Consider the following 23,204-nt stretch of genomic DNA (forward strand, 5'->3'; position numbering starts at 1 on the left):
ATATTGACCCTTTTTTTAAAAACATCATTGTACATTGAAATTTCTGCTTGCGTATGCTTTAGAAGCAAGAATTAAGAGGACTACATTCATTATTTCAGCTGAAAAATGCTTAGTTTTTGATTTGTAGTCAACATTAATGAAATGTCCCCAACAGCGTTTTCAGCCCGAGTGGAGCGCATTTTGACTGTTTTTTTTAAAAACATCATTGTACATTGAAATTTCTGCTTGCGTATGCTTTAGAAGCAAGAATTAAGAGGACTACATTCATTATTTCAGCTGAAAAATGCTTAGTTTTTGATTTGTAGTCAACATTAATGAAATGTCCCCAACAGCGTTTTCAGCCCGAGTGGAGCGCATTTTGACTGTTTTTTTTAAAAACATCATTGTACATTGAAATTTCTGCTTGCGTATGCTTTAGAAGCAAGAATTAAGAGGACTACATTCATTATTTCAGCTGAAAAATGCTTAGTTTATGATTTATAGTCAACATTAAGGAAATGTTCCAAACAAGCGTTTTCAGCCCGAGTGGAGCACATTTTGACCGTTTTTTTAAAAACATCATTGTACATTGAAATTTCTGCTTGCGTATGCTTTAGAAGCAAGAATTAAGAGGACTACATTCATTATTTCAGCTGAAAAATGCTTAGTTTATGATTTATAGTCAACATTAATGAAATGTTCCAAACAAGCGTTTTCAGCCCGAGTGGAGCACATTTTGACCCTTTTTTTAAAAACATCATTGTACATTGAAATTTCTGCTTGCGTATGCTTTAGAAGCAAGAATTAAGAGGACTACATTCATTATTTCAGCTGAAAAATGCTTAGTTTATGATTTATAGTCAACATTAATGTCATGTCCCAAACAAGCGTTTTCAGCCCGAGTGGAGCACATTTTGACCCTTTTTTTAAAAACATCATTGTACATTGAAATTTCTACTTGCGTATGCTTTAGAAGCAAGAATTAAGAGGACTACATTCATTATTTCAGCTGAAAAATGCTTAGTTTATGATTTATAGTCAACATTAATGTAATGTCCCAAACAAGCGTTTTCAGCCCGAGTGGAGCACATTTTGACCGTTTTTTTAAAAACATCATTGTACATTGAAATTTCTGTTTGCGTATGCTTTAGAAGCAAGAATTAAGAGGACTACATTCATTATTTCAGCTGAAAAATGCTTAGTTTATGATTTATAGTCAACATTAATGAAATGTCCCCAACAGCGTTTTCAGCCCGAGTGGAGCACATTTTGACCGTTTTTTTAAAAACATCATTGTACATTGAATTTTCTGTTTGTGTATGCTTTAGAAGCAAGAATTAAGAGGACTACATTCATTATTTCAGCTGAAAAATGCCTAGTTTATGATTTATAGTCAACATTAATGAAATGTCCCCAACAGCGTTTTCAGCCCGAGTGGAGCACATTTTGACTGTTTTTTTAAAAACATCATTGTACATTGAAATTTCTGCTTGCGTATGCTTTAGAAGCAAGAATTAAGAGGACTACATTCATTATTTCAGCTGAAAAATGCTTAGTTTTTGATTTATAGTCAACATTAATGAAATGTCCCCAACAGCGTTTTCAGCCCGAGTGGAGCACATTTTGACTGTTTTTTTTAAAAACATCATTGTACATTGAAATTTCTGCTTGCGTATGCTTTAGAAGCAAGAATTAAAAGGACTACATTCATTATTTCAGCTGAAAAATGCTTAGTTTATGATTTATAGTCAACATTAATGAAATGTCCCCAACAGCGTTTTCAGCCCGAGTGGAGCACATTTTGACTGTTTTTTTAAAAACATCATTGTACATTGAAATTTCTGCTTGCGTATGCTTTAGAAGCAAGAATTAAGAGGACTACATTCATTATTTCAGCTGAAAAATGCTTAGTTTATGATTTATAGTCAACATTAATGAAATGTTCCAAACAAGCGTTTTCAGCCCGAGTGGAGCACATTTTGACTGTTTTTTTAAAAACATCATTGTACATTGAAATTTCTGCTTGCGTATGCTTTAGAAGCAAGAATTAAGAGGACTACATTCATTATTTCAGCTGAAAAATGCTTAGTTTATGATTTATAGTCAACATTAATGTCATGTCCCAAACAAGCGTTTTCAGCCCGAGTGGAGCACATTTTGACTGTTTTTTTAAAAACATCATTGTACATTGAAATTTCTGCTTGCGTATGCTTTAGAAGCAAGAATTAAGAGGACTACATTCATTATTTCAGCTGAAAAATGCTTAGTTTATGATTTATAGTCAACATTAATGAAATGTTCCAAACAAGCGTTTTCAGCCCGAGTGGAGCACATTTTGACCGTTTTTTAAAAAACATCATTGTACATTGAAATTTCTTTTTGCGTATGCTTTAGAAGCAAGAATTAAGAGGACTACATTCATTATTTCAGCTGAAAAATGCTTAGTTTATGATTTATAGTCAACATTAATGTCATGTCCCAAACAAGCGTTTTCAGCCCGAGTGGAGCACATTTTGACTGCTTTTTTAAAAACATCATTGTACATTGAAATTTCTGCTTGCGTATGCTTTAGAAGCAAGAATTAAGAGGACTACATTCATTATTTCAGCTGAAAAATGCTTAGTTTATGATTTATAGTCAACATTAATGAAATGTTCCAAACAAGCGTTTTCAGCCCGAGTGGAGCACATTTTGACCCTTTTTTTAAAAACATCATTGTACATTGAAATTTCTGCTTGCGTATGCTTTAGAAGCAAGAATTAAGAGGACTACATTCATTATTTCAGCTGAAAAATGCTTAGTTTTTGATTTGTAGTCAACATTAATGAAATGTCCCCAACAGCGTTTTCAGCCCGAGTGGAGCGCATTTTGACTGTTTTTTTTAAAAACATCATTGTACATTGAAATTTCTGCTTGCGTATGCTTTAGAAGCAAGAATTAAGAGGACTACATTCATTATTTCAGCTGAAAAATGCTTAGTTTATGATTTATAGTCAACATTAAGGAAATGTTCCGAACAAGCGTTTTCAGCCCGAGTGGAGCACATTTTGACCGTTTTTTAAAAAACATCATTGTACATTGAAATTTCTTTTTGCGTATGCTTAAGAAGCAAGAATTAAGAGGACTACATTCATTATTTCAGCTGAAAAATGCTTAGTTTATGATTTATAGTCAACATTAATGTCATGTCCCAAACAAGCGTTTTCAGCCCGAGTGGAGCACATTTTGACTGTTTTTTTAAAAACATCATTGTACATTGAAATTTCTGCTTGCGTATGCTTTAGAAGCAAGAATTAAGAGGACTACATTCATTATTTCAGCTGAAAAATGCTTAGTTTATGATTTATAGTCAACATTAATGAAATGTTCCAAACAAGCGTTTTCAGCCCGAGTGGAGCACATTTTGACCCTTTTTTTAAAAACATCATTGTACATTGAAATTTCTGCTTGCGTATGCTTTAGAAGCAAGAATTAAGAGGACTACATTCATTATTTCAGCTGAAAAATGCTTAGTTTATGATTTATAGTCAACATTAATGTCATGTCCCAAACAAGCGTTTTCAGCCCGAGTGGAGCACATTTTGACTGTTTTTTTAAAAACATCATTGTACATTGAAATTTCTGCTTGCGTATGCTTTAGAAGCAAGAATTAAGAGGACTACATTCATTATTTCAGCTGAAAAATGCTTAGTTTATGATTTATAGTCAACATTAATGAAATGTTCCAAACAAGCGTTTTCAGCCCGAGTGGAGCACATTTTGACCCTTTTTTTAAAAACATCATTGTACATTGAAATTTCTGCTTGCGTATGCTTTAGAAGCAAGAATTAAGAGGACTACATTCATTATTTCAGCTGAAAAATGCTTAGTTTATGATTTATAGTCAACATTAATGTCATGTCCCAAACAAGCGTTTTCAGCCCGAGTGGAGCACATTTTGACTGTTTTTTTAAAAACATCATTGTACATTGAAATTTCTGCTTGCGTATGCTTTAGAAGCAAGAATTAAGAGGACTACATTCATTATTTCAGCTGAAAAATGCTTAGTTTATGATTTATAGTCAACATTAATGAAATGTTCCAAACAAGCGTTTTCAGCCCGAGTGGAGCACATTTTGACCCTTTTTTTAAAAACATCATTGTACATTGAAATTTCTGCTTGCGTATGCTTTAGAAGCAAGAATTAAGAGGACTACATTCATTATTTCAGCTGAAAAATGCTTAGTTTTTGATTTGTAGTCAACATTAATGAAATGTCCCCAACAGCGTTTTCAGCCCGAGTGGAGCGCATTTTGACTGTTTTTTTTAAAAACATCATTGTACATTGAAATTTCTGCTTGCGTATGCTTTAGAAGCAAGAATTAAGAGGACTACATTCATTATTTCAGCTGAAAAATGCTTAGTTTATGATTTATAGTCAACATTAATGAAATGTTCCAAACAAGCGTTTTCAGCCCGAGTGGAGCACATTTTGACCGTTTTTTAAAAAACATCATTGTACATTGAAATTTCTTTTTGCGTATGCTTTAGAAGCAAGAATTAAGAGGACTACATTCATTATTTCAGCTGAAAAATGCTTAGTTTATGATTTATAGTCAACATTAATGTCATGTCCCAAACAAGCGTTTTCAGCCCGAGTGGAGCACATTTTGACTGCTTTTTTAAAAACATCATTGTACATTGAAATTTCTGCTTGCGTATGCTTTAGAAGCAAGAATTAAGAGGACTACATTCATTATTTCAGCTGAAAAATGCTTAGTTTATGATTTATAGTCAACATTAATGAAATGTTCCAAACAAGCGTTTTCAGCCCGAGTGGAGCACATTTTGACCCTTTTTTTAAAAACATCATTGTACATTGAAATTTCTGCTTGCGTATGCTTTAGAAGCAAGAATTAAGAGGACTACATTCATTATTTCAGCTGAAAAATGCTTAGTTTATGATTTATAGTCAACATTAATGTCATGTCCCAAACAAGCGTTTTCAGCCCGAGTGGAGCACATTTTGACTGTTTTTTTAAAAACATCATTGTACATTGAAATTTCTGCTTGCGTATGCTTTAGAAGCAAGAATTAAGAGGACTACATTCATTATTTCAGCTGAAAAATGCTTAGTTTATGATTTATAGTCAACATTAATGAAATGTTCCAAACAAGCGTTTTCAGCCCGAGTGGAGCACATTTTGACCGTTTTTTAAAAACATCATTGTACATTGAAATTTCTTTTTGCGTATGCTTTAGAAGCAAGAATTAAGAGGACTACATTCATTATTTCAGCTGAAAAATGCTTAGTTTATGATTTATAGTCAACATTAATGTAATGTCCCAAACAAGCGTTTTCAGCCCGAGTGGAGCACATTTTGACTGTTTTTTTAAAAACATCATTGTACATTGAAATTTCTGCTTGCGTATGCTTTAGAAGCAAGAATTAAGAGGACTACATTCATTATTTCAGCTGAAAAATGCTTAGTTTATGATTTATAGTCAACATTAATGTCATGTCCCAAACAAGCGTTTTCAGCCCGAGTGGAGCACATTTTGACTGTTTTTTTAAAAACATCATTGTACATTGAAATTTCTGCTTGCGTATGCTTTAGAAGCAAGAATTAAGAGGACTACATTCATTATTTCAGCTGAAAAATGCTTAGTTTATGATTTATAGTCAACATTAATGAAATGTTCCAAACAAGCGTTTTCAGCCCGAGTGGAGCACATTTTGACCCTTTTTTTAAAAACATCATTGTACATTGAAATTTCTGCTTGCGTATGCTTTAGAAGCAAGAATTAAGAGGACTACATTCATTATTTCAGCTGAAAAATGCTTAGTTTTTGATTTGTAGTCAACATTAATGAAATGTCCCCAACAGCGTTTTCAGCCCGAGTGGAGCGCATTTTGACTGTTTTTTTTAAAAACATCATTGTACATTGAAATTTCTGCTTGCGTATGCTTTAGAAGCAAGAATTAAGAGGACTACATTCATTATTTCAGCTGAAAAATGCTTAGTTTATGATTTATAGTCAACATTAAGGAAATGTTCCAAACAAGCGTTTTCAGCCCGAGTGGAGCACATTTTGACCGTTTTTTTAAAAACATCATTGTACATTGAAATTTCTGCTTGCGTATGCTTTAGAAGCAAGAATTAAGAGGACTACATTCATTATTTCAGCTGAAAAATGCTTAGTTTATGATTTATAGTCAACATTAATGAAATGTTCCGAACAAGCGTTTTCAGCCCGAGTGGAGCACATTTTGACCCTTTTTTTAAAAACATCATTGTACATTGAAATTTCTGCTTGCGTATGCTTTAGAAGCAAGAATTAAGAGGACTACATTCATTATTTCAGCTGAAAAATGCTTAGTTTATGATTTATAGTCAACATTAATGTAATGTCCCAAACAAGCGTTTTCAGCCCGAGTGGAGCACATTTTGACCGTTTTTTTAAAAACATCATTGTACATTGAAATTTCTTTTTGCGTATGCTTTAGAAGCAAGAATTAAGAGGACTACATTCATTATTTCAGCTGAAAAATGCTTAGTTTATGATTTATAGTCAACATTAATGAAATGTCCCCAACAGCGTTTTCAGCCCGAGTGGAGCACATTTTGACCGTTTTTTTAAAAACATCATTGTACATTGAATTTTCTGTTTGTGTATGCTTTAGAAGCAAGAATTAAGAGGACTACATTCATTATTTCAGCTGAAAAATGCTTAGTTTATGATTTATAGTCAACATTAATGAAATGTCCCCAACAGCGTTTTCAGCCCGAGTGGAGCACATTTTGACTGTTTTTTTAAAAACATCATTGTACATTGAAATTTCTGCTTGCGTATGCTTTAGAAGCAAGAATTAAGAGGACTACATTCATTATTTCAGCTGAAAAATGCTTAGTTTTTGATTTATAGTCAACATTAATGAAATGTCCCCAACAGCGTTTTCAGCCCGAGTGGAGCACATTTTGACTGTTTTTTTTAAAAACATCATTGTACATTGAAATTTCTGCTTGCGTATGCTTTAGAAGCAAGAATTAAAAGGACTACATTCATTATTTCAGCTGAAAAATGCTTAGTTTATGATTTATAGTCAACATTAATGAAATGTCCCCAACAGCGTTTTCAGCCCGAGTGGAGCACATTTTGACTGTTTTTTTAAAAACATCATTGTACATTGAAATTTCTGCTTGCGTATGCTTTAGAAGCAAGAATTAAGAGGACTACATTCATTATTTCAGCTGAAAAATGCTTAGTTTATGATTTATAGTCAACATTAATGTCATGTCCCAAACAAGCGTTTTCAGCCCGAGTGGAGCACATTTTGACTGTTTTTTTAAAAACATCATTGTACATTGAAATTTCTGCTTGCGTATGCTTTAGAAGCAAGAATTAAGAGGACTACATTCATTATTTCAGCTGAAAAATGCTTAGTTTATGATTTATAGTCAACATTAATGAAATGTTCCAAACAAGCGTTTTCAGCCCGAGTGGAGCACATTTTGACCCTTTTTTTAAAAACATCATTGTACATTGAAATTTCTGCTTGCGTATGCTTTAGAAGCAAGAATTAAGAGGACTACATTCATTATTTCAGCTGAAAAATGCTTAGTTTTTGATTTGTAGTCAACATTAATGAAATGTCCCCAACAGCGTTTTCAGCCCGAGTGGAGCGCATTTTGACTGTTTTTTTTAAAAACATCATTGTACATTGAAATTTCTGCTTGCGTATGCTTTAGAAGCAAGAATTAAGAGGACTACATTCATTATTTCAGCTGAAAAATGCTTAGTTTATGATTTATAGTCAACATTAAGGAAATGTTCCGAACAAGCGTTTTCAGCCCGAGTGGAGCACATTTTGACCGTTTTTTAAAAAACATCATTGTACATTGAAATTTCTTTTTGCGTATGCTTTAGAAGCAAGAATTAAGAGGACTACATTCATTATTTCAGCTGAAAAATGCTTAGTTTATGATTTATAGTCAACATTAATGTAATGTCCCAAACAAGCGTTTTCAGCCCGAGTGGAGCACATTTTGACTGTTTTTTTAAAAACATCATTGTACATTGAAATTTCTGCTTGCGTATGCTTTAGAAGCAAGAATTAAGAGGACTACATTCATTATTTCAGCTGAAAAATGCTTAGTTTATGATTTATAGTCAACATTAATGTCATGTCCCAAACAAGCGTTTTCAGCCCGAGTGGAGCACATTTTGACTGTTTTTTTAAAAACATCATTGTACATTGAAATTTCTGCTTGCGTATGCTTTAGAAGCAAGAATTAAGAGGACTACATTCATTATTTCAGCTGAAAAATGCTTAGTTTATGATTTATAGTCAACATTAATGAAATGTTCCAAACAAGCGTTTTCAGCCCGAGTGGAGCACATATTGACCCTTTTTTTAAAAACATCATTGTACATTGAAATTTCTGCTTGCGTATGCTTTAGAAGCAAGAATTAAGAGGACTACATTCATTATTTCAGCTGAAAAATGCTTAGTTTTTGATTTGTAGTCAACATTAATGAAATGTCCCCAACAGCGTTTTCAGCCCGAGTGGAGCGCATTTTGACTGTTTTTTTTAAAAACATCATTGTACATTGAAATTTCTGCTTGCGTATGCTTTAGAAGCAAGAATTAAGAGGACTACATTCATTATTTCAGCTGAAAAATGCTTAGTTTATGATTTATAGTCAACATTAAGGAAATGTTCCAAACAAGCGTTTTCAGCCCGAGTGGAGCACATTTTGACCGTTTTTTTAAAAACATCATTGTACATTGAAATTTCTGCTTGCGTATGCTTTAGAAGCAAGAATTAAGAGGACTACATTCATTATTTCAGCTGAAAAATGCTTAGTTTATGATTTATAGTCAACATTAATGAAATGTTCCAAACAAGCGTTTTCAGCCCGAGTGGAGCACATTTTGACCCTTTTTTTAAAAACATCATTGTACATTGAAATTTCTGCTTGCGTATGCTTTAGAAGCAAGAATTAAGAGGACTACATTCATTATTTCAGCTGAAAAATGCTTAGTTTATGATTTATAGTCAACATTAATGTCATGTCCCAAACAAGCGTTTTCAGCCCGAGTGGAGCACATTTTGACCCTTTTTTTAAAAACATCATTGTACATTGAAATTTCTGCTTGCGTATGCTTTAGAAGCAAGAATTAAGAGGACTACATTCATTATTTCAGCTGAAAAATGCTTAGTTTATGATTTATAGTCAACATTAATGTAATGTCCCAAACAAGCGTTTTCAGCCCGAGTGGAGCACATTTTGACCGTTTTTTTAAAAACATCATTGTACATTGAAATTTCTGTTTGCGTATGCTTTAGAAGCAAGAATTAAGAGGACTACATTCATTATTTCAGCTGAAAAATGCTTAGTTTATGATTTATAGTCAACATTAATGAAATGTCCCCAACAGCGTTTTCAGCCCGAGTGGAGCACATTTTGACCGTTTTTTTAAAAACATCATTGTACATTGAATTTTCTGTTTGTGTATGCTTTAGAAGCAAGAATTAAGAGGACTACATTCATTATTTCAGCTGAAAAATGCCTAGTTTATGATTTATAGTCAACATTAATGAAATGTCCCCAACAGCGTTTTCAGCCCGAGTGGAGCACATTTTGACTGTTTTTTTAAAAACATCATTGTACATTGAAATTTCTGCTTGCGTATGCTTTAGAAGCAAGAATTAAGAGGACTACATTCATTATTTCAGCTGAAAAATGCTTAGTTTTTGATTTATAGTCAACATTAATGAAATGTCCCCAACAGCGTTTTCAGCCCGAGTGGAGCACATTTTGACTGTTTTTTTTAAAAACATCATTGTACATTGAAATTTCTGCTTGCGTATGCTTTAGAAGCAAGAATTAAGAGGACTACATTCATTATTTCAGCTGAAAAATGCTTAGTTTATGATTTATAGTCAACATTAATGTCATGTCCCAAACAAGCGTTTTCAGCCCGAGTGGAGCACATTTTGACTGTTTTTTTAAAAACATCATTGTACATTGAAATTTCTGCTTGCGTATGCTTTAGAAGCAAGAATTAAGAGGACTACATTCATTATTTCAGCTGAAAAATGCTTAGTTTATGATTTATAGTCAACATTAATGAAATGTTCCAAACAAGCGTTTTCAGCCCGAGTGGAGCACATTTTGACCCTTTTTTTAAAAACATCATTGTACATTGAAATTTCTGCTTGCGTATGCTTTAGAAGCAAGAATTAAGAGGACTACATTCATTATTTCAGCTGAAAAATGCTTAGTTTATGATTTATAGTCAACATTAATGTCATGTCCCAAACAAGCGTTTTCAGCCCGAGTGGAGCACATTTTGACCCTTTTTTTAAAAACATCATTGTACATTGAAATTTCTGCTTGCGTATGCTTTAGAAGCAAGAATTAAGAGGACTACATTCATTATTTCAGCTGAAAAATGCTTAGTTTATGATTTATAGTCAACATTAATGTAATGTCCCAAACAAGCGTTTTCAGCCCGAGTGGAGCACATTTTGACCGTTTTTTTAAAAACATCATTGTACATTGAAATTTCTGTTTGCGTATGCTTTAGAAGCAAGAATTAAGAGGACTACATTCATTATTTCAGCTGAAAAATGCTTAGTTTATGATTTATAGTCAACATTAATGAAATGTCCCCAACAGCGTTTTCAGCCCGAGTGGAGCACATTTTGACCGTTTTTTTAAAAACATCATTGTACATTGAATTTTCTGTTTGTGTATGCTTTAGAAGCAAGAATTAAGAGGACTACATTCATTATTTCAGCTGAAAAATGCCTAGTTTATGATTTATAGTCAACATTAATGAAATGTCCCCAACAGCGTTTTCAGCCCGAGTGGAGCACATTTTGACTGTTTTTTTAAAAACATCATTGTACATTGAAATTTCTGCTTGCGTATGCTTTAGAAGCAAGAATTAAGAGGACTACATTCATTATTTCAGCTGAAAAATGCTTAGTTTTTGATTTATAGTCAACATTAATGAAATGTCCCCAACAGCGTTTTCAGCCCGAGTGGAGCACATTTTGACTGTTTTTTTTAAAAACATCATTGTACATTGAAATTTCTGCTTGCGTATGCTTTAGAAGCAAGAATTAAAAGGACTACATTCATTATTTCAGCTGAAAAATGCTTAGTTTATGATTTATAGTCAACATTAATGAAATGTCCCCAACAGCGTTTTCAGCCCGAGTGGAGCTCATTTTGACTGTTTTTTTAAAAACATCATTGTACATTGAAATTTCTGCTTGCGTATGCTTTAGAAGCAAGAATTAAGAGGACTACATTCATTATTTCAGCTGAAAAATGCTTAGTTTATGATTTATAGTCAACATTAATGAAATGTTCCAAACAAGCGTTTTCAGCCCGAGTGGAGCACATTTTGACTGTTTTTTTAAAAACATCATTGTACATTGAAATTTCTGCTTGCGTATGCTTTAGAAGCAAGAATTAAGAGGACTACATTCATTATTTCAGCTGAAAAATGCTTAGTTTATGATTTATAGTCAACATTAATGTCATGTCCCAAACAAGCGTTTTCAGCCCGAGTGGAGCACATTTTGACTGTTTTTTTAAAAACATCATTGTACATTGAAATTTCTGCTTGCGTATGCTTTAGAAGCAAGAATTAAGAGGACTACATTCATTATTTCAGCTGAAAAATGCTTAGTTTATGATTTATAGTCAACATTAATGAAATGTTCCAAACAAGCGTTTTCAGCCCGAGTGGAGCACATTTTGACCCTTTTTTAAAAACATCATTGTACATTGAAATTTCTGCTTGCGTATGCTTTAGAAGCAAGAATTAAGAGGACTACATTCATTATTTCAGCTGAAAAATGCTTACTTTTTGATTTGTAGTCAACATTAATGAAATGTCCCCAACAGCGTTTTCAGCCCGAGTGGAGCGCATTTTGACTGTTTTTTTTAAAAACATCATTGTACATTGAAATTTCTGCTTGCGTATGCTTTAGAAGCAAGAATTAAGAGGACTACATTCATTATTTCAGCTGAAAAATGCTTAGTTTATGATTTATAGTCAACATTAATGTCATGTCCCAAACAAGCGTTTTCAGCCCGAGTGGAGCACATTTTGACCCTTTTTTTAAAAACATCATTGTACATTGAAATTTCTGCTTGCGTATGCTTTAGAAGCAAGAATTAAGAGGACTACATTCATTATTTCAGCTGAAAAATGCTTAGTTTTTGATTTGTAGTCAACATTAATGAAATGTCCCCAACAGCGTTTTCAGCCCGAGTGGAGCGCATTTTGACTGTTTTTTTTAAAAACATCATTGTACATTGAAATTTCTGCTTGCGTATGCTTTAGAAGCAAGAATTAAGAGGACTACATTCATTATTTCAGCTGAAAAATGCTTAGTTTATGATTTATAGTCAACATTAATGAAATGTTCCAAACAAGCGTTTTCAGCCCGAGTGGAGCACATTTTGACCGTTTTTTAAAAAACATCATTGTACATTGAAATTTCTTTTTGCGTATGCTTTAGAAGCAAGAATTAAGAGGACTACATTCATTATTTCAGCTGAAAAATGCTTAGTTTATGATTTATAGTCAACATTAATGTCATGTCCCAAACAAGCGTTTTCAGCCCGAGTGGAGCACATTTTGACTGCTTTTTTAAAAACATCATTGTACATTGAAATTTCTGCTTGCGTATGCTTTAGAAGCAAGAATTAAGAGGACTACATTCATTATTTCAGCTGAAAAATGCTTAGTTTATGATTTATAGTCAACATTAATGTCATGTCCCAAACAAGCGTTTTCAGCCCGAGTGGAGCACATTTTGACTGTTTTTTTAAAAACATCATTGTACATTGAAATTTCTGCTTGCGTATGCTTTAGAAGCAAGAATTAAGAGGACTACATTCATTATTTCAGCTGAAAAATGCTTAGTTTATGATTTATAGTCAACATTAATGAAATGTTCCAAACAAGCGTTTTCAGCCCGAGTGGAGCACATATTGACCCTTTTTTTAAAAACATCATTGTACATTGAAATTTCTGCTTGCGTATGCTTTAGAAGCAAGAATTAAGAGGACTACATTCATTATTTCAGCTGAAAAATGCTTAGTTTTTGATTTGTAGTCAACATTAATGAAATGTCCCCAACAGCGTTTTCAGCCCGAGTGGAGCGCATTTTGACTGTTTTTTTTAAAAACATCATTGTACATTGAAATTTCTGCTTGCGTATGCTTTAGAAGCAAGAATTAAGAGGACTACATTCATTATTTCAGCTGAAAAATGCTTAGTTTATGATTTATAGTCAACATTAAGGAAATGTTCCAAACAAGCGTTTTCAGCCCGAGTGGAGCACATTTTGACCGTTTTTTTAAAAACATCATTGTACATTGAAATTTCTGCTTGCGTATGCTTTAGAAGCAAGAATTAAGAGGACTACATTCATTATTTCAGCTGAAAAATGCTTAGTTTATGATTTATAGTCAACATTAATGAAATGTTCCAAACAAGCGTTTTCAGCCCGAGTGGAGCACATTTTGACCCTTTTTTTAAAAACATCATTGTACATTGAAATTTCTGCTTGCGTATGCTTTAGAAGCAAGAATTAAGAGGACTACATTCATTATTTCAGCTGAAAAATGCTTAGTTTATGATTTATAGTCAACATTAATGTCATGTCCCAAACAAGCGTTTTCAGCCCGAGTGGAGCACATTTTGACCCTTTTTTTAAAAACATCATTGTACATTGAAATTTCTACTTGCGTATGCTTTAGAAGCAAGAATTAAGAGGACTACATTCATTATTTCAGCTGAAAAATGCTTAGTTTATGATTTATAGTCAACATTAATGTAATGTCCCAAACAAGCGTTTTCAGCCCGAGTGGAGCACATTTTGACCGTTTTTTTAAAAACATCATTGTACATTGAAATTTCTGTTTGCGTATGCTTTAGAAGCAAGAATTAAGAGGACTACATTCATTATTTCAGCTGAAAAATGCTTAGTTTATGATTTATAGTCAACATTAATGAAATGTCCCCAACAGCGTTTTCAGCCCGAGTGGAGCACATTTTGACCGTTTTTTTAAAAACATCATTGTACATTGAATTTTCTGTTTGTGTATGCTTTAGAAGCAAGAATTAAGAGGACTACATTCATTATTTCAGCTGAAAAATGCCTAGTTTATGATTTATAGTCAACATTAATGAAATGTCCCCAACAGCGTTTTCAGCCCGAGTGGAGCACATTTTGACTGTTTTTTTAAAAACATCATTGTACATTGAAATTTCTGCTTGCGTATGCTTTAGAAGCAAGAATTAAGAGGACTACATTCATTATTTCAGCTGAAAAATGCTTAGTTTTTGATTTATAGTCAACATTAATGAAATGTCCCCAACAGCGTTTTCAGCCCGAGTGGAGCACATTTTGACTGTTTTTTTTAAAAACATCATTGTACATTGAAATTTCTGCTTGCGTATGCTTTAGAAGCAAGAATTAAAAGGACTACATTCATTATTTCAGCTGAAAAATGCTTAGTTTATGATTTATAGTCAACATTAATGAAATGTCCCCAACAGCGTTTTCAGCCCGAGTGGAGCACATTTTGACTGTTTTTTTAAAAACATCATTGTACATTGAAATTTCTGCTTGCGTATGCTTTAGAAGCAAGAATTAAGAGGACTACATTCATTATTTCAGCTGAAAAATGCTTAGTTTATGATTTATAGTCAACATTAATGAAATGTTCCAAACAAGCGTTTTCAGCCCGAGTGGAGCACATTTTGACTGTTTTTTTAAAAACATCATTGTACATTGAAATTTCTGCTTGCGTATGCTTTAGAAGCAAGAATTAAGAGGACTACATTCATTATTTCAGCTGAAAAATGCTTAGTTTATGATTTATAGTCAACATTAATGTCATGTCCCAAACAAGCGTTTTCAGCCCGAGTGGAGCACATTTTGACTGTTTTTTTAAAAACATCATTGTACATTGAAATTTCTGCTTGCGTATGCTTTAGAAGCAAGAATTAAGAGGACTACATTCATTATTTCAGCTGAAAAATGCTTAGTTTATGATTTATAGTCAACATTAATGAAATGTTCCAAACAAGCGTTTTCAGCCCGAGTGGAGCACATTTTGACCGTTTTTTAAAAAACATCATTGTACATTGAAATTTCTTTTTGCGTATGCTTTAGAAGCAAGAATTAAGAGGACTACATTCATTATTTCAGCTGAAAAATGCTTAGTTTATGATTTATAGTCAACATTAATGTCATGTCCCAAACAAGCGTTTTCAGCCCGAGTGGAGCACATTTTGACTGCTTTTTTAAAAACATCATTGTACATTGAAATTTCTGCTTGCGTATGCTTTAGAAGCAAGAATTAAGAGGACTACATTCATTATTTCAGCTGAAAAATGCTTAGTTTATGATTTATAGTCAACATTAATGAAATGTTCCAAACAAGCGTTTTCAGCCCGAGTGGAGCACATTTTGACCCTTTTTTTAAAAACATCATTGTACATTGAAATTTCTGCTTGCGTATGCTTTAGAAGCAAGAATTAAGAGGACTACATTCATTATTTCAGCTGAAAAATGCTTAGTTTTTGATTTGTAGTCAACATTAATGAAATGTCCCCAACAGCGTTTTCAGCCCGAGTGGAGCGCATTTTGACTGTTTTTTTTAAAAACATCATTGTACATTGAAATTTCTGCTTGCGTATGCTTTAGAAGCAAGAATTAAGAGGACTACATTCATTATTTCAGCTGAAAAATGCTTAGTTTATGATTTATAGTCAACATTAAGGAAATGTTCCGAACAAGCGTTTTCAGCCCGAGTGGAGCACATTTTGACCGTTTTTTAAAAAACATCATTGTACATTGAAATTTCTTTTTGCGTATGCTTTAGAAGCAAGAATTAAGAGGACTACATTCATTATTTCAGCTGAAAAATGCTTAGTTTATGATTTATAGTCAACATTAATGTCATGTCCCAAACAAGCGTTTTCAGCCCGAGTGGAGCACATTTTGACTGTTTTTTTAAAAACATCATTGTACATTGAAATTTCTGCTTGCGTATGCTTTAGAAGCAAGAATTAAGAGGACTACATTCATTATTTCAGCTGAAAAATGCTTAGTTTATGATTTATAGTCAACATTAATGAAATGTTCCAAACAAGCGTTTTCAGCCCGAGTGGAGCACATTTTGACCCTTTTTTTAAAAACATCATTGTACATTGAAATTTCTGCTTGCGTATGCTTTAGAAGCAAGAATTAAGAGGACTACATTCATTATTTCAGCTGAAAAATGCTTAGTTTATGATTTATAGTCAACATTAATGTCATGTCCCAAACAAGCGTTTTCAGCCCGAGTGGAGCACATTTTGACTGTTTTTTTAAAAACATCATTGTACATTGAAATTTCTGCTTGCGTATGCTTTAGAAGCAAGAATTAAGAGGACTACATTCATTATTTCAGCTGAAAAATGCTTAGTTTATGATTTATAGTCAACATTAATGAAATGTTCCAAACAAGCGTTTTCAGCCCGAGTGGAGCACATTTTGACCCTTTTTTTAAAAACATCATTGTACATTGAAATTTCTGCTTGCGTATGCTTTAGAAGCAAGAATTAAGAGGACTACATTCATTATTTCAGCTGAAAAATGCTTAGTTTATGATTTATAGTCAACATTAATGTCATGTCCCAAACAAGCGTTTTCAGCCCGAGTGGAGCACATTTTGACTGTTTTTTTAAAAACATCATTGTACATTGAAATTTCTGCTTGCGTATGCTTTAGAAGCAAGAATTAAGAGGACTACATTCATTATTTCAGCTGAAAAATGCTTAGTTTATGATTTATAGTCAACATTAATGAAATGTTCCAAACAAGCGTTTTCAGCCCGAGTGGAGCACATTTTGACCCTTTTTTTAAAAACATCATTGTACATTGAAATTTCTGCTTGCGTATGCTTTAGAAGCAAGAATTAAGAGGACTACATTCATTATTTCAGCTGAAAAATGCTTAGTTTTTGATTTGTAGTCAACATTAATGAAATGTCCCCAACAGCGTTTTCAGCCCGAGTGGAGCGCATTTTGACTGTTTTTTTTAAAAACATCATTGTACATTGAAATTTCTGCTTGCGTATGCTTTAGAAGCAAGAATTAAGAGGACTACATTCATTATTTCAGCTGAAAAATGCTTAGTTTATGATTTATAGTCAACATTAATGAAATGTTCCAAACAAGCGTTTTCAGCCCGAGTGGAGCACATTTTGACCGTTTTTTAAAAAACATCATTGTACATTGAAATTTCTTTTTGCGTATGCTTTAGAAGCAAGAATTAAGAGGACTACATTCATTATTTCAGCTGAAAAATGCTTAGTTTATGATTTATAGTCAACATTAATGTCATGTCCCAAACAAGCGTTTTCAGCCCGAGTGGAGCACATTTTGACTGCTTTTTTAAAAACATCATTGTACATTGAAATTTCTGCTTGCGTATGCTTTAGAAGCAAGAATTAAGAGGACTACATTCATTATTTCAGCTGAAAAATGCTTAGTTTATGATTTATAGTCAACATTAATGAAATGTTCCAAACAAGCGTTTTCAGCCCGAGTGGAGCACATTTTGACCCTTTTTTTAAAAACATCATTGTACATTGAAATTTCTGCTTGCGTATGCTTTAGAAGCAAGAATTAAGAGGACTACATTCATTATTTCAGCTGAAAAATGCTTAGTTTATGATTTATAGTCAACATTAATGTCATGTCCCAAACAAGCGTTTTCAGCCCGAGTGGAGCACATTTTGACTGTTTTTTTAAAAACATCATTGTACATTGAAATTTCTGCTTGCGTATGCTTTAGAAGCAAGAATTAAGAGGACTACATTCATTATTTCAGCTGAAAAATGCTTAGTTTATGATTTATAGTCAACATTAATGAAATGTTCCAAACAAGCGTTTTCAGCCCGAGTGGAGCACATATTGACCCTTTTTTTAAAAACATCATTGTACATTGAAATTTCTGCTTGCGTATGCTTTAGAAGCAAGAATTAAGAGGACTACATTCATTATTTCAGCTGAAAAATGCTTAGTTTTTGATTTGTAGTCAACATTAATGAAATGTCCCCAACAGCGTTTTCAGCCCGAGTGGAGCGCATTTTGACTGTTTTTTTTAAAAACATCATTGTACATTGAAATTTCTGCTTGCGTATGCTTTAGAAGCAAGAATTAAGAGGACTACATTCATTATTTCAGCTGAAAAATGCTTAGTTTATGATTTATAGTCAACATTAAGGAAATGTTCCAAACAAGCGTTTTCAGCCCGAGTGGAGCACATTTTGACCGTTTTTTTAAAAACATCATTGTACATTGAAATTTCTGCTTGCGTATGCTTTAGAAGCAAGAATTAAGAGGACTACATTCATTATTTCAGCTGAAAAATGCTTAGTTTATGATTTATAGTCAACATTAATGAAATGTTCCAAACAAGCGTTTTCAGCCCGAGTGGAGCACATTTTGACCCTTTTTTTAAAAACATCATTGTACATTGAAATTTCTGCTTGCGTATGCTTTAGAAGCAAGAATTAAGAGGACTACATTCATTATTTCAGCTGAAAAATGCTTAGTTTTTGATTTGTAGTCAACATTAATGAAATGTCCCCAACAGCGTTTTCAGCCCGAGTGGAGCGCATTTTGACTGTTTTTTCTAAAAACATCATTGTACATTGAAATTTCTGCTTGCGTATGCTTTAGAAGCAAGAATTAAGAGGACTACATTCATTATTTCAGCTGAAAAATGCTTAGTTTATGATTTATAGTCAACATTAATGTCATGTCCCAAACAAGCGTTTTCAGCCCGAGTGGAGCACATTTTGACTGTTTTTTTAAAAACATCATTGTACATTGAAATTTCTGCTTGCGTATGCTTTAGAAGCAAGAATTAAGAGGACTACATTCATTATTTCAGCTGAAAAATGCTTAGTTTATGATTTATAGTCAACATTAATGAAATGTTCCAAACAAGCGTTTTCAGCCCGAGTGGAGCACATTTTGACCCTTTTTTTAAAAACATCATTGTACATTGAAATTTCTGCTTGCGTATGCTTTAGAAGCAAGAATTAAGAGGACTACATTCATTATTTCAGCTGAAAAATGCTTAGTTTTTGATTTGTAGTCAACATTAATGAAATGTCCCCAACAGCGTTTTCAGCCCGAGTGGAGCGCATTTTGACTGTTTTTTTTAAAAACATCATTGTACATTGAAATTTCTGCTTGCGTATGCTTTAGAAGCAAGAATTAAGAGGACTACATTCATTATTTCAGCTGAAAAATGCTTAGTTTATGATTTATAGTCAACATTAAGGAAATGTTCCGAACAAGCGTTTTCAGCCCGAGTGGAGCACATTTTGACCGTTTTTTAAAAAACATCATTGTACATTGAAATTTCTTTTTGCGTATGCTTTAGAAGCAAGAATTAAGAGGACTACATTCATTATTTCAGCTGAAAAATGCTTAGTTTATGATTTATAGTCAACATTAATGTCATGTCCCAAACAAGCGTTTTCAGCCCGAGTGGAGCACATTTTGACTGTTTTTTTAAAAACATCATTGTACATTGAAATTTCTGCTTGCGTATGCTTTAGAAGCAAGAATTAAGAGGACTACATTCATTATTTCAGCTGAAAAATGCTTAGTTTATGATTTATAGTCAACATTAATGAAATGTTCCAAACAAGCGTTTTCAGCCCGAGTGGAGCACATTTTGACCCTTTTTTTAAAAACATCATTGTACATTGAAATTTCTGCTTGCGTATGCTTTAGAAGCAAGAATTAAGAGGACTACATTCATTATTTCAGCTGAAAAATGCTTAGTTTATGATTTATAGTCAACATTAATGTCATGTCCCAAACAAGCGTTTTCAGCCCGAGTGGAGCACATTTTGACTGTTTTTTTAAAAACATCATTGTACATTGAAATTTCTGCTTGCGTATGCTTTAGAAGCAAGAATTAAGAGGACTACATTCATTATTTCAGCTGAAAAATGCTTAGTTTATGATTTATAGTCAACATTAATGAAATGTTCCAAACAAGCGTTTTCAGCCCGAGTGGAGCACATTTTGACCCTTTTTTTAAAAACATCATTGTACATTGAAATTTCTGCTTGCGTATGCTTTAGAAGCAAGAATTAAGAGGACTACATTCATTATTTCAGCTGAAAAATGCTTAGTTTATGATTTATAGTCAACATTAATGTCATGTCCCAAACAAGCGTTTTCAGCCCGAGTGGAGCACATTTTGACTGTTTTTTTAAAAACATCATTGTACATTGAAATTTCTGCTTGCGTATGCTTTAGAAGCAAGAATTAAGAGGACTACATTCATTATTTCAGCTGAAAAATGCTTAGTTTATGATTTATAGTCAACATTAATGAAATGTTCCAAACAAGCGTTTTCAGCCCGAGTGGAGCACATTTTGACCCTTTTTTTAAAAACATCATTGTACATTGAAATTTCTGCTTGCGTATGCTTTAGAAGCAAGAATTAAGAGGACTACATTCATTATTTCAGCTGAAAAATGCTTAGTTTTTGATTTGTAGTCAACATTAATGAAATGTCCCCAACAGCGTTTTCAGCCCGAGTGGAGCGCATTTTGACTGTTTTTTTTAAAAACATCATTGTACATTGAAATTTCTGCTTGCGTATGCTTTAGAAGCAAGAATTAAGAGGACTACATTCATTATTTCAGCTGAAAAATGCTTAGTTTATGATTTATAGTCAACATTAATGAAATGTTCCAAACAAGCGTTTTCAGCCCGAGTGGAGCACATTTTGACCGTTTTTTAAAAAACATCATTGTACATTGAAATTTCTTTTTGCGTATGCTTTAGAAGCAAGAATTAAGAGGACTACATTCATTATTTCAGCTGAAAAATGCTTAGTTTATGATTTATAGTCAACATTAATGTCATGTCCCAAACAAGCGTTTTCAGCCCGAGTGGAGCACATTTTGACTGCTTTTTTAAAAACATCATTGTACATTGAAATTTCTGCTTGCGTATGCTTTAGAAGCAAGAATTAAGAGGACTACATTCATTATTTCAGCTGAAAAATGCTTAGTTTATGATTTATAGTCAACATTAATGAAATGTTCCAAACAAGCGTTTTCAGCCCGAGTGGAGCACATTTTGACCCTTTTTTTAAAAACATCATTGTACATTGAAATTTCTGCTTGCGTATGCTTTAGAAGCAAGAATTAAGAGGACTACATTCATTATTTCAGCTGAAAAATGCTTAGTTTATGATTTATAGTCAACATTAATGTCATGTCCCAAACAAGCGTTTTCAGCCCGAGTGGAGCACATTTTGACTGTTTTTTTAAAAACATCATTGTACATTGAAATTTCTGCTTGCGTATGCTTTAGAAGCAAGAATTAAGAGGACTACATTCATTATTTCAGCTGAAAAATGCTTAGTTTATGATTTATAGTCAACATTAATGAAATGTTCCAAACAAGCGTTTTCAGCCCGAGTGGAGCACATATTGACCCTTTTTTTAAAAACATCATTGTACATTGAAATTTCTGCTTGCGTATGCTTTAGAAGCAAGAATTAAGAGGACTACATTCATTATTTCAGCTGAAAAATGCTTAGTTTTTGATTTGTAGTCAACATTAATGAAATGTCCCCAACAGCGTTTTCAGCCCGAGTGGAGCGCATTTTGACTGTTTTTTTTAAAAACATCATTGTACATTGAAATTTCTGCTTGCGTATGCTTTAGAAGCAAGAATTAAGAGGACTACATTCATTATTTCAGCTGAAAAATGCTTAGTTTATGATTTATAGTCAACATTAAGGAAATGTTCCAAACAAGCGTTTTCAGCCCGAGTGGAGCACATTTTGACCGTTTTTTTAAAAACATCATTGTACATTGAAATTTCTGCTTGCGTATGCTTTAGAAGCAAGAATTAAGAGGACTACATTCATTATTTCAGCTGAAAAATGCTTAGTTTATGATTTATAGTCAACATTAATGAAATGTTCCAAACAAGCGTTTTCAGCCCGAGTGGAGCACATTTTGACCCTTTTTTTAAAAACATCATTGTACATTGAAATTTCTGCTTGCGTATGCTTTAGAAGCAAGAATTAAGAGGACTACATTCATTATTTCAGCTGAAAAATGCTTAGTTTTTGATTTGTAGTCAACATTAATGAAATGTCCCCAACAGCGTTTTCAGCCCGAGTGGAGCGCATTTTGACTGTTTTTTCTAAAAACATCATTGTACATTGAAATTTCTGCTTGCGTATGCTTTAGAAGCAAGAATTAAGAGGACTACATTCATTATTTCAGCTGAAAAATGCTTAGTTTATGATTTATAGTCAACATTAATGTCATGTCCCAAACAAGCGTTTTCAGCCCGAGTGGAGCACATTTTGACTGTTTTTTTAAAAACATCATTGTACATTGAAATTTCTGCTTGCGTATGCTTTAGAAGCAAGAATTAAGAGGACTACATTCATTATTTCAGCTGAAAAATGCTTAGTTTATGATTTATAGTCAACATTAATGAAATGTTCCAAACAAGCGTTTTCAGCCCGAGTGGAGCACATTTTGACCCTTTTTTTAAAAACATCATTGTACATTGAAATTTCTGCTTGCGTATGCTTTAGAAGCAAGAATTAAGAGGACTACATTCATTATTTCAGCTGAAAAATGCTTAGTTTTTGATTTGTAGTCAACATTAATGAAATGTCCCCAACAGCGTTTTCAGCCCGAGTGGAGCGCATTTTGACTGTTTTTTTTAAAAACATCATTGTACATTGAAATTTCTGCTTGCGTATGCTTTAGAAGCAAGAATTAAGAGGACTACATTCATTATTTCAGCTGAAAAATGCTTAGTTTATGATTTATAGTCAACATTAAGGAAATGTTCCGAACAAGCGTTTTCAGCCCGAGTGGAGCACATTTTGACCGTTTTTTAAAAAACATCATTGTACATTGAAATTTCTTTTTGCGTATGCTTTAGAAGCAAGAATTAAGAGGACTACATTCATTATTTCAGCTGAAAAATGCTTAGTTTATGATTTATAGTCAACATTAATGTCATGTCCCAAACAAGCGTTTTCAGCCCGAGTGGAGCACATTTTGACTGTTTTTTTAAAAACATCATTGTACATTGAAATTTCTGCTTGCGTATGCTTTAGAAGCAAGAATTAAGAGGA

Source organism: Hippichthys cyanospilos, chromosome 2 (genome assembly GCF_059441005.1).
Source record: "Hippichthys cyanospilos isolate Australia breed blue-spotted pipefish chromosome 2, RoL_Hcya_1.0, whole genome shotgun sequence".
NCBI classification, from domain to species: domain Eukaryota; kingdom Metazoa; phylum Chordata; class Actinopteri; order Syngnathiformes; family Syngnathidae; genus Hippichthys; species Hippichthys cyanospilos.